Below are 12,955 nucleotides of genomic sequence, written 5' to 3'. Positions count from 1 at the left end.
GAATTAATAGAGGTTTTTTTCAAATTTTTTTGAACCTTTCCAGATTTCCAAACAACCAAATATGCAAAGACACACAATGCTGAAGTCCACCAGGCATTTTCACTGCCGGAGGACGACAGACCTGCACACTGCAAGCAATCTGCACATGGAACTTGACTGTTCCTTAAAAACTTGTATTTCCCTATATATCCTTTGCATATCCTGTACAGACCCCTACCAGCTCACAGAACTACGCCAGAAAGCAAAGATAGTTGTTGCAAAAGTAAAGCTTTGCAGGCCAGGGCAAAAATTGGTTATTTAATCCCAACAAAGTTTTAATGTATACCCTATTCCTCATGTTGGGCCCAAGCCAAAAGAAACTCTGGATGTTCAAATCCGTTAATTGTGTGTGCACTCTGCCGAGCAATGCTCGTTTCCCCTGCACGCATGGCTAATATTTCTGCCATGTATGTACAGTGTCTGCTTCAATGCTGTTTGATTCTTCAAAGGAAGATTTTAAAAAAAAAAATCAAGTTGCTTTACACAACGCAAGTTGCTTTACACAGCATTTCAGAAAAAAACAGGGTGACAGATTAATGCCAAAACCCAGCTTTTTTCCTGAACCAAACTTCCAAGGTAATGACAAAAATACTAAGAGACTTTCTGTACAATGCAATAAACCAAGTTAAAGTCAAGATTTTCATCAGTCCACAGCAAATTCATGTCAGATGCACTACGCAAGCAACTCATAATATTGTTCTCTCATCTATTCCCTGAATTCAGCCCAGTCCTCAACATCAAGCTACAGCTTTTTAGCACATCATGTGGGATAGTATTTGCATTTGACTTCTGAACGCCAGGCAGCCTTTCACGCCAAGTGCTGGCGAGTTGCATTTTACTAAAATATTTTTAGAGCACAGAACGTTTGGTAAAGTGACCCAGGATAAACCATAATAATTTGGCACAGAGAGCGCATGCTTAGCTCCCCTCAGACCTCTATTTCTGCTGAAGGATTTCACCAAAGCCCCAGGACCAGCGCCCTGTGGTAGCCATTTGGCCCCAGGCTGCTCCTTCTCCAGGGACATTCATTAGGGACCTCCGTTTTCAGCACAGGATGCAATTCTCTCTACAGCACATTAGGCAACTCTAAGATACCGCACAGTGCTTTCATTAAGCACAGATTGGTAAACCCTGCCGAAAAATTCTATTCTCGTCCTCTCCCCTGCCTTTAAATTGGAGGTAGTTTAAAAATAATATTCAGACCATATAATCCCGAGGCATGTCTGCTGAATCTAGCAGTGTTTGCATCTAGCACAGCTCAAGCATGTCAAGTTTGTTTCCTTGGAAACAAAGACCAATTTGCAAGCATTGCTTGCTTTTTTTTTTTTTCTTTTTTTAATGTAACGAAGACATACATACCTGCAGCTCTTATTGATATAAAGGAATTAAAGCAGATTCACTTACCAACAAGGTTCATAAGAGAATTATTAATATATTTCACTAATGAACAATTGGCTTGCTGCACTAAGGGAAAACCACAGTTCATCACTATTTAAAAATCCCTTTTTCCCTCAATAGATACACACTCGAGGCATGGCATTTATATTGTCTCCTTGGGGACAGGCAGAAAAAAAAAGCAAAGCCAGAGTCATTTGCTTACCCTAGGCTAGGTATGCTGGTTCCAGTGGAGGAACAATCTAAGAGGGAAATCCTGTATTGCTCCTACCACATAGCTCCAGAAGATACAGTAGTACAGCTCAAAACACACCTGCTTTCAACACAGACTGAAGAGTCAACACAAGCTTAATAAAAAAGAAAGCGATAACATCTTCTAGATATGCTTTGCCAGTTCTAAGCCCAACTTTTTCCCATCGAGGGCATGCATTAGGGCTTAAGTTGGAAGCCAGCCTTTCTATGCAGCCGTAACTCTTCTCCTAGAGCCTGCTCACATCAAAGGTCCTCATGCTGACGGCAGTAAATCCTACGGTGATGACACGCAATGCTCTCTGTGCGGGCAAGAAAGAGGAGGGAGGGCAAAAAGTGTCAGAGCCAAGTTATCCATAGCCTCATCTGCAAAGGCAGTCAGTACCTCCACCCTCCAGAGCCTTCATCAGGAATTACAAGAGCTCAGCACCTTTCAAAAATCTGTCAGATATGGTGTAAAATGGACACACATGAGAACAGCAAATAAAATTACAGCTCCTTAAACATGCCCTACCAGAGGCTGACTCAGCACTGAGTTCATTTCCCGACATGCTTGGGCTGAGGCCAGGTTGCAATCTCTACTTGAGAAGACTACTTTCATATCTCAGGGAGCAGAGCCCAAAACGTCTCTTGTTCCCATTAGCATCACCACATTCTAGAGAGCTGCACGAACAGAAGCTGACAGGAGCAAAAAAAGACTCCTTCCTCCCCATAAAGGACAAAGCCTCGCGATTCCCTGCCCCTGGAGAATTCCAGAGTCATTGCTAGAGCCAGTGTCCAGCTCTAAAGCTGATGTGAACCCTGGATGCTTCACACTTCTGCAAGTCAGGCCTTGGACTCCAATGCACCAGATACTCCAAAGAGGTTCAGAGCTTGCAAATGCCACTTTACTGACAGAGCAGCCTTGCTGTCCTCTTGAACTGGTAAACTGTAAACAAAAAGCACCAAAAAAACCCCAAACCCTGCAAATGTTCAGCAGAACTGCCAGAGGGTCTCACCCTAGAGCTTGAAAAATTAATCACTTTTCAGTACACTGACTTTTCAAACATGGCTGAAGAGCATTCCACACAACGAACACAGGTTTCCATTTCTGCTGCAGTCAAGTAATCCTGGAAGCAAATCCCCCAGCCTACACTCTGCAACGGTGTGCACCCTTTACCAAGTATTGCAATTACGAAGTTTTATTCCAACCAATGCCACAGTCTTAAGGAGTTTTGGAGACTGTTCCAGCCACCATGAATTCTGGGACAAGAGCAAGGAAAACAATCTAGTTCTTCCTGATCAAAAGTAGAGCATATACTGAAAAAAGCTTCTAAACATCACCATGTAAAAAAGAACCAGAGAGATAACATTGTGATTTGCTTAAATGCACTGCAACAATAAAAATACTTAGGACTTTTTGTAAAGCAATTTATAATAAGAGATGGGAATAGTAGGGAAAAGTAACATCTCCATTTTACAGATGAGAAAATCAAGGCTTGGAGAATTAACTGCGAAAAATTTCTGGAATGGTCCTTCACAAATGTATGGAGCAGAGGAACAAGAGATAGGAGACCTAGACATGAAGTCATGCTCTATTGCTGATTTACTGAGTCACTTCAGGTTGGGGCAGCAAAGAATGTGTTGGGACAGCCCGTTTGGGATGACCAGACTTTGAATCTCAGTGAAGTTTGAGCACTTAAGCTCCCTTGAAAAAAATCTCACCCTCCGTGATTTAAAAACAACGAGAAAAACCCAAACCCCATCAATGTATATAACAAACATATCAGTATTTTCTCCCTCTGTATAATATTCCCTGTAACTAACATGTTTTTGGAGGGGAAGGGAAATATTTATCCAAAACAGTAAACTTGCAATCATAAGGAGGCTTTTTGTGCCCATTGCCGAGTTTGAAAGCAGGCGGATGCCATATGGGTGAATCTGTGACACCAGGACACAGTCCAGACTCTTACAACAAGTCAGTTGCATCTGAATCAACCAACAGGAGCAATAAATTCAGGGAAGTTACTTTGAATTTTTTTGTCGGATAACTGGGCTGCAAGTCATAGCCCCTGGGGCAAGGGCAATGAGCTCCGTTACAGTTTTTTAATGCAGATGCATTAAACACCTGGCAAATGCTTAGGTGAAAATATGGTATCAAAACAAAAGCAAATGTGGAAATAAAGAGAGATTACACCACTTACTAACAAATTTAACTATTGCTTCCCTTCCCTTTCTTTTCCCCCTCCAGCCCAGCAGCCACTTCAGCGTGCTGCTTGCAGGTATCAGAGGAACAAAGAGCCGATGGATGCTGTGAGCCCCAAGTATGTCTAGAGACTTCTGAACACAGATTTCAATTTGGGATGATAGTCATGGGATTTATTTGAATGCCCAAATCATTTAACCGTCTTATTTGCTTGGGTTCCCAGAGATACAATGCTAAAGACTTGCTGTATTATGGAGGACAAATGCGAGGATGGTACTTAGACCTCAAGTCTAAGCTGAGAGCCTGTATCTCCTAGAGATGTAGAGACACTACAGCAAGATGCAAATGGTCAGTACACTTGAAAATTAAGCACTGGTTTCACATAAAAAATTAAACCACTATTTCAAAAAAATTACTTCCCTAAAATTCTCCCACCTTTCACCTCGCCCCATGTATAGTACGCACTTAGTTGCCTCATGAGGAGGCATAGAGCTTAATTTTGTTAATATTTTAAACCGAAGGACTCAAAATACAGCAAAACACTAGAAAAAAAAAAACAAAACCACAAAATGCTGCAATAATGTAACCAGCTCTCAGAGATGTGAACCAGAAAGGAGGGAAAGATGAACCTTGCAGAACGTCTGCAATTGAGCACAGCAGCCCTTCTCGTTTGCCTGGTCTTTGCCACAGTGACCAAGATCTGTTTTGGAGGCAAAGCAAGGGAAGGCAGGAGTCTACTGGGGAGAAGTTTTGCACACTGAAAAAAGACCATTTGCACTATTTTTATTATACAAGGAACAGGAAAGGGCTTCACCCTTCCAGTGCTCTGTGCAGAGCCCAGACTCTCCCTCCTGGTACTGTTCTTCTGAATTCAAATGTGCATCAAAAGTGTCATGGACCTTTGGAAGCTTCTCCTCCGCTCTCATGCAGCCTTACCCCAGAGAAAAGGCAAGGAGAAGCGGCTGGTTCTGATTCAGTAATACTACCAAAAATAAAAGTGCACAGGCAATACAAAGAAAAAAAATCCTGAGTAATTTTTTTTCTGTGACAGGAAGCCAAACGCTGGCCTTCAGCAGTCGCTTGATCACTCTCGGGCTTCAATTAACAAACTCAAGGACTGACGAAGTCAGCTTACTTTCCTCAAGCAGTTTTGTAAGACATTTGCTTGATAGCCGAAAGCTCTGGAGTTTCACATGAAACTTATTAGTGGCTGGATCATCCCTGTCACTGACTTCAAAACCCAGAACCAGAGCATTGCACCAAGACAGCTCATTCCCATTTGCCTTTGATTAATGACTCCTGCACTTGGGGAACTGAATTTCGGCATTGTTTTCACGCACAAGCCAAGAAAAAACAGCCAGCCAGGCAGAATATGGCCCTCCAAGAAAGATTTCCAGGATTCCCTGCTAGTCAGCACCTGACAAAATACAGCCAGACACCATCAGCGGAGGGAGGGTGTTGCGCAGCATTACCAGGGCAGGTTCGTTAACACCTCGCACAGTCTGCGGGATGATCCTTCCCCCGATGGGCGAGTCAAGCGAAGAGCTGCTGCATCACCTGGCAAACATCATCTAGCTTTTTTATTGCCTCCTCAGCACGTTCCGCTCTCGCGACAGACCAACGTCAATGTGGGAGCTGTGGCTCTGGTCTGGCAAAGCACCTGGGAGCTGCAGCTACGGGGCTTGCTCCCAGCGCCCATCCTCCCTGCATGGGACTGCTTCAAAATAAATGTGCCCTCGGTTAGGCTTAGGGATATAGTGGTTCAAAGCAAAAACCCTGAGAGGAAGTAAAATCCTTTGCAATCTTTTGCATGCATACGTACCCTGCACCACCCTTCTGCCCACAATATAATTACAGCCCAAACAGTACAGACTCCAAGCAAAGTCCCGAGCCTGCAAGAGAGGTATCCTCCCAGCCAGTCCGGAGCACCATCAGTCTGCAACCTGCCTTGGAGACAGCTGTCCTGTCTTCTCCTTGCCAGATCAGGTGTAAGGTATCAGCAGACACCCAATATAAACACAAATCCTTCTAAGCCTTGACTATGGGTAGACAATATTCTCATCCTAGCAGGAGGATTGCTCAGTGGTTTTTCTCCCTCCTTTAACAAAGGGGGAGGGAAAGGCCCACTCAGATCATGATAATAATGACATTAGCCCAGATGGTTATAATGGGAACATCCCTTGGGTACTGCCATCATCACAATAATATTTTTGATATTCCCCTTTCCTGACATGCCTCACATGTTGGTGTGAAAACCTGCAAAGGTGGATATTTACAGGTCGATATGCTGTGACATGCCTGGAGCACCAATTTTATTTTTTTCGTAAGTCCTTCTTTAGAAGGAACAGAGTAAAGGATCGGCTGTAAAGCAACCCAAAACGCCTGTCATTTTAAATGCATTTAACACTCTTCTTCCTCTCCATACTGAAAAAAGCGTTGCAGAAGTTCCTGTAAAGCCCTGCATATCCCACCGCTAATCTAAATATGCCCCATTCCGAAGGAGATTGAATAGATGTCATAAAGTTTGACTTTAAACTATAAAAACTCAAGGCTGCATCCACTGCAGTGCATAAGCAAACAAAAAAAAAGAGAAACGTGGTTCATAAGTAACACGAGTACATACAAATTTTCCTGCAACAGTGTAGTTCGTACACACCAGTCTAAATAAATGCCCGTCTCGTGTGTTTATACAGCAAGACTAAATCTGCAGGGAGGGATGCTAGTAAATGGGACCTTCTGTTCAGATCTAAGTGATGGAGGAAAGACACAAAGGTGTATATAAAGTCACTGAGTCCAGTAATTTGAGGGATTCTCATCCATTTATTTTTACCAGGTTCTTATACCTCATTTCTAATCCCTGTAATGCTGCCTTGTACTTATCAGTTAACTTCACCTTCAGGAGTCTTATCAATCTGCTTGGGAAGAAAGAAGGCTGCTGCCATCATTTTGTTTTAAAGAGCTACATCCCAATGGATCCAGCTGTGTTGATTTGCACAGCTGCATTACAACAAGCTCCTTACAGAATTAAGGTCAACTCAGCTTGTATCTCATCATAAATATTCACCAAATATTTTGTCAGGTACATATTATGCACTTCGAGAGGCGAAAGCCAAACTTCTCAGTAAGAAGCAAACTCCACCGAGCTCACGCCTTTCAGACTTGCAATGTCTATCAGTGACACAATTAATTTCTTTCTTGCCACATAATTGACAGTTAAATGGAGGATCTATCTTCACTGCAAAAGCCAATGCATGTCTGTGTTAAAATGTTACATGAAGGTTAAAATTATATTCGCCTGCCTTTGCTAGTAAGGATACATAGGACGAAATTGCAAATTAACTTAAACTAGCTACGGAGGTCAAAAAAACCTTTGTTTTGTCTTCACTGGGCTGCAGTGCTGAAACAGTCAACTGTCCTGACGCAAACATGGCACTTTCGGCATTGTGGACAGTGCGAGACTGTGACACAACCGTAAGACAGATGTGGGAAACGTGACTTACACGACTTCTTCATTCATTAGCCAGGTACAGTTGTGCTCAATTTCCTCTCCTTCAACCATTCACGGGCTTTGTGGGAGGACCTTCAGAATCAGAAGGTTTCTCAGCCTGGTAGAGCACTGCCTTCTCCAGCCTCTCCTAAACAATGGGAACCAGAGACCCTCTGAGATGCTCCTGGTGAAGAACGGAAGGGTCAGTCCTTCCCATTCATCAATCCATCCATGTTCAGGGCTCGAGGGACTTTTTTGTATCACTTAGGCACTGGCATAAAGGACAATTAAAACAAATATACTGCAGCCTGCTGCAGAGACAATGATCAGTACTTGCCTCCCAATCCCTCATTTTGTTTGCCATCTTCACCTGTTTCCCATCTTCCTGCCTACATATTCAGGTGCCTTTTCTTTAACCTTGCTTTGGGATCAGAGTTTCCTCTGTTTGCACTTGTTCACATGCACAATCCCTCATCTTTCAAAGCTTTTGTTGTCCATGCCATTTTTTCTCTTCCCCTATTTTTAATTCCTGTATTTTCTTTCTCCTCCGTTTCTAATTTATTCTCTCCATCCCACTTCTGTCTTTCTAATCCTTTCTTACTATCCTCTTGGGGCAGGTTTTAAAACAAAGATCCTGCTGCTGCTCACCTCAAGGTGCAGGGAGCAATGAGGCTTAACTGCTTTATTCTGCAGACTCTGAAAGTGAGCAAACCCATGTGGAAACAACCAAAATCCATAAAACCCTGCCAAGATCCCTGCTCTAGTCTCAAAACCCACCAAATTCACTCCAAAGATATATATGCACTTCACTGACCCAATGGATACGAAGGTACTGCTGCCGCCAAGAACAGTCTCTGGTATCCTAATATAACCTAAGGATAATCTAAATACTCTTCCCTATTAACACCTGACCAATGAAAAGTGATAATGTGTATAACTGAACACATATGTGCACACATCCATGTATGTGGAAATAGAAGGAAGAGTTTTCTTGCTTCTCTGTCCTTTATTTAAGATTTTTTCTACAAGTTTGGCCTGCCTTGTCCTGCTGCTCTATTAAATGCTTATCAGATTGTGTCTGAAAATTCAGGTTTTGAACAGCTGTCCCTATCCCACTTGTAAGGTGAACTGTTAAGCAAGTATTAGTGCAGCAAAAATATGAATCCAGTCCAACAATGAAGAGTAACATCCCCTTGCAAATAAAACTGGTGAGTGAAACAAGTGGTGGAACTGAAGGCTCCCCTCGCACGCCACAGCCCGCTGGGAGCCCTGGCCACCCACCCTGCCGCACTGCTGCAGCTTTGCTAGACCACAGTTTTTAGCCAAAGGCTCAGGCAATATCAGATATCCCTTCTGATAAAACACTCATACTTGCAGGTAACCCAGGCTTTACTGCTTCATCAAACGTCCCAAAGTTCATGCTTACTATGAAGAAGTGAGGACCCTGTAGGTGAAGAAGATCTGTGCAAGGCAGCTGGCACTGTCACCTTGGGGAAGGGGGTCTTGACCAGCCCTGCACAGCTAACACACAAATCCGGGGGAAGAGCGTGCCTCTGAGCCTCTCCCACGTATCATAGCCTTGACTCTGCAAGCTCCAAGGCACTTTGGTCCAAGTTAGCAACACATTTTAAGCATTAAAAAAACCTGCTTAAATAAATTAAGCACCTGCTTGAAGTTAGTTTGTGCTACGGGGTGCCCACAGCGAAGCTGACAAAGCCAAGAGAGGGACAACGGGATGAGCAATCAAACAAGGAAGCATGACGATCGAGCCATCAGACCTCCTCCTAAGGACCTTGTTGGGGCTTGGACCTTCTACTTGATGCATTTCACAGCCACAAAAACTAGCCAAAAGAAGGGTTGATGCTGATTTCTCTTCTGACTCTGGACATCTGCCTCCCCTCCCCAGCATGCCCGTTTGCTTTTGCAGAAGACATTTACAGCAATGAGCTCCATTCCATTATGCCTTATATTTTCACTTGCTTTCTTTCATCATTAATGATTAACAATCCCCATTTAGCATCATACACTTACTCTTTAAATTAAAATAATAAAGAAAATTGCGCTGAAGCTTCAGTGTTGGGTTTTTTTTTTTAAATCAAACTATCCCACAGAAAAGTATGCACTTTATACTAAAGAGGAAAAGAAAAAAGAATAAGTAAAGCATGGCTGAATTTTGAGCCCACCAACCTTCTACACTGCCCTTTTGGTGTCTGACAACAAAGAGGCATGAATGCTATCAAGTCACACACAGGTACTGGTAACACAATCCTGCTTTGTACCACTTTCCAGCTAGGTGTTCATTTTAATACAACACAAGCTGCTATGCAATTAAAAAGGCCCCAAAACAAAAGGCTGTAGAAAAAACTGCTAAGATACCCAACTACCCTCATTTTTAACCTTAAACAATGAACAAGGCACCAATATAGAACTACTTTTGCAATGTGTCAAATTTAAAAAGAAACAGTCCCCCACACCCCATTAAAAACCCGCCCAGCAGTGATATTTTCTACATACTATATATTATGAATGTGTCCCAAGGCACTGTAGACTGCGAGCAGCGTTTCATGGCTCCCTTTGCCATCCGCTCCGACATTCACAACAGCGAAGCCCTTCCTCGGCACAGCTGCATTTAAAGCAGAAAAAAAGGGGGCCTGCCTTACCACGAGGCAATTAACAATTGGGGAAAAAAAAAATAAAATAAAAATAAATAAATACTTGGCAAGACGAAGCGCCTTTGCAATCCATGGCCTTACCTGCCGGGGAGGGAGAGGCGCGGAGGGAGCCCTCCCAGCAGCAGCACCCTCGGCGCGACCCTTTGCAGAGCACAGCTGGCAAGCGCAGAGGCTCCATGCTGCCGGAGCCTCCGGCGCAGGGGATAAACTAGCCAGGAGACAACCCGTTGCTATGTGCCGCTGAGCCATTTTAGAGGCATTTTGTCCGAGGCAATCTTTAGGAAACCCCAGTGGAGTGAAGAATCAGCAGTAAAAACCTCTTAAGGAAAGCCTGGCGGGATGCATACCTCTGTTTGGCCGTGCTGGCGTTTTAGATTCCCATCAAGGATTTTAGAGGCCTACACCGGCACGTCCACGCGCTCCGCACCACGGGAGATGGCGAGGAGCATGCTCAAAGGGAGCAGCATCCTCCCGGCACGCCACAGCTCCATCCCATCGTGGCCCCGCGCTGGAAGGGGAAGCGAGGAGCCAGGATGCTGCGCCGCTCCCGGAGCCTGGCGGGGGGAAGGAGGCGAATCGAGGAGAGCAGGGACAGTTTTTAAGCACTCTCGATCATTCCTCGGAATAAGATAAAAAAATTACTCATCGAGCGATTAAAATGTGCAAACATTTTGCTTGGTGTTCCGACTGCCACATTTAATATTTCAAACAACATCCAGGCCAATATTGTTGCTTAATTTAACATAACTGGATCCCAAATGCATTTCTAACAGATTAAACCACAGAAATATCCACATGTTTTAATGAGGATTTGGCACTGCTCGGAGCCAAACAGATTTTAGCAATATTTTTGGACTACAAATTCTTTCATAAGAAAAGCAAGCCCAGTGGTAATGGATCTGCATTCCCTACATTTCAGGCTTTTTTGGATTTAAGTGCAAATTGAAAAACCTAAATATTTAGTGCCATTATAATTCGAGCAACATCTGGACAATTTTCTTTGCCTCGTAAAAGATTTTAGCCAGCTTTGCAGAGGCTCAGTCCATGTTGCTCAGGCAGAATGGCTCCTTTTACATTTGCAAGCTTCACTCAGATTCTGTAGTTTCTATGCCAACAAGCATTTGTAACTCTTTAAAAAGCACATTTGGAAGTGGGGGGAGATGGAAGATTTGAAATGTGATAAAGATTTGTTTGTTTTGTTGTTGTTCCCCCAAATCTAAATCATCCATTCCTCATTTCTTTCTGAGCCCTGGAAACCTCAAAAAGGCCCAATAACCATCATCTCAGCCATGGCAAGTCTTCCACCTGCCTCAAAATGCAGCAGTGACTCAGTAAGAGAAAAGTTTGTTCAGTCAATCTGATGTATAAAAAAATATATACACACACATATACTCGCATAAAAATATATATATATGTATATATTATTCCAGTTCTCTCTCCAGACAAAGAATCAATAGCAAACGTCTATCGGCATCTCTTCAGACAATAGCTCTGTGAGGAAAGCAACAAATCTGCAGTGCTGAGAAATGAGCCCTCCAGATGTACCCCAGCCCAACCCCAACAGGCTGGTGAAACTCTGTGCAGAGTTACACGTCCATCTACTACTGCAGCGTACAGGGCCTGCGCGAGTTTTCAAATCCCAAGGAAAAGTAAACAGAGGCAAGCAGCTACTACTTAACTGTCACTGAAAATCCAGCAGTTTGATTTTTAACCAGATTTTTGGAAGCGACACCTCCCCTTCCTCCCCACCCCCAGTCCCAGACCTCACAGATGGCTCTAATTTTATAGTTAACACTTGTGCTCAGCACTGTGATGTTATAGGTGCATAGAGACAAAGAAACCCACAACCACGAAAAAGCAAAATAAAACATTCAAAGCAAACAATACTACCAATCTTACAAAAATAAGAGAAGAAGATTTTTTTAATTTTTTTTTTTACACAGATGCAGCCTACTAGACACATGATCATTGTGAATTCCTCTTCCACCTGAAGTTCACACACAGGACCTAGCGATGCCCTTGGAGCTACCATCTCAGGAACACCAGCTCATCGTGAAGGTGCCCACCAGAAAAACCAGTCAGCCCAGGCCGCTTCACAGCAAGGACAGCTGAAACAAGTTGTTCCCACCAAAAGGCAGGAGTTGCTCACCAGGAGAAGCTGAACAGGCAGCACAAGCAGGGCAGCACCTACCATCGCCTGCTTCGCATAATTTTCTTGTCCATCAGCTCCGGACGATGAAAGACCAGAACATACAGTGATACTGCTGGCACTAAACATTCATTTACAGGCTCATCGTTAACAATGGAGATCTGTTAGCTCCTTCAATCCACCTCCTGCGCATACGTAATATATAACCTGATGTGCTGGGAGGGGAGAGGAAGGAAAGACCGTTGATGCCATGCAATAATCAATCCTAACCACAAGACCAAGAGAAAATACTCTTGAGGACCCGAATATGATAAACTTTTCTTACTTCAGCTAGACAGGGGATACAGACAAAGGAAGACTGGATGACCTTAGCCAAAGCAAAACGTGTAACACGCTGCTATTCTGGCAGGGCACCAGTTCCTTCCCTCCCTGCACAATCATAGATGATGCAGCGCATCAGACAACCAATTTCATAAGCAACCCGGGATTTGTTTTCGCAAGCAGGGACCAGGATGAGATCCAGGAAGGGCAGAAACTCCCTCGGGGAACAGGAGACAAAAGGACAAGATTATCTATATAGTAGTGGCAACTAAAAAAAATTATTAATTTTCAAAAGCAGTATTGTCTCACGGGACTAGTAACAGCCCCCAGCAAACAAACACAGTTACTCCTGCAAAGAACCATCAAAAGATCAGGAGAAAAGGCTATGTGTATAAAACTCATTTGAAAAAGGCCTACAGGTCACTGCCTAGCACACAAAATGCCTGGAGCATGAGGAA

General features: G+C 43.6%; 1 protein-coding gene across 5 annotated transcripts in view; it reads right to left on the bottom strand.

Annotated features, from left to right (window-relative positions):
- Window positions 1-12,955, bottom strand: part of EHMT1 (euchromatic histone lysine methyltransferase 1) — a 123,982-nt gene that overhangs the window by 81,141 nt on the left and 29,886 nt on the right. The window contains exon 1 of one of the 5 annotated variants that reach the window (XM_069771275.1): window positions 10,375-10,592. The exons of 3 other annotated variants lie outside the window; for them this stretch is intronic. The gene's annotated coding sequence lies outside the window, so the exon portion shown is untranslated. Of the gene's footprint in view, window positions 1-9,869; window positions 9,969-10,374; window positions 10,593-12,955 lie in introns of those variants that run through there. One more of the 5 variants, XM_069771272.1, reaches the window with a different exon arrangement.

Source organism: Haliaeetus albicilla, chromosome 26 (genome assembly GCF_947461875.1).
Source record: "Haliaeetus albicilla chromosome 26, bHalAlb1.1, whole genome shotgun sequence".
Classification (NCBI taxonomy): Eukaryota; Metazoa; Chordata; class Aves; order Accipitriformes; family Accipitridae; genus Haliaeetus; species Haliaeetus albicilla.
This window is presented reverse-complemented; position numbering and strand designations above follow the sequence as displayed.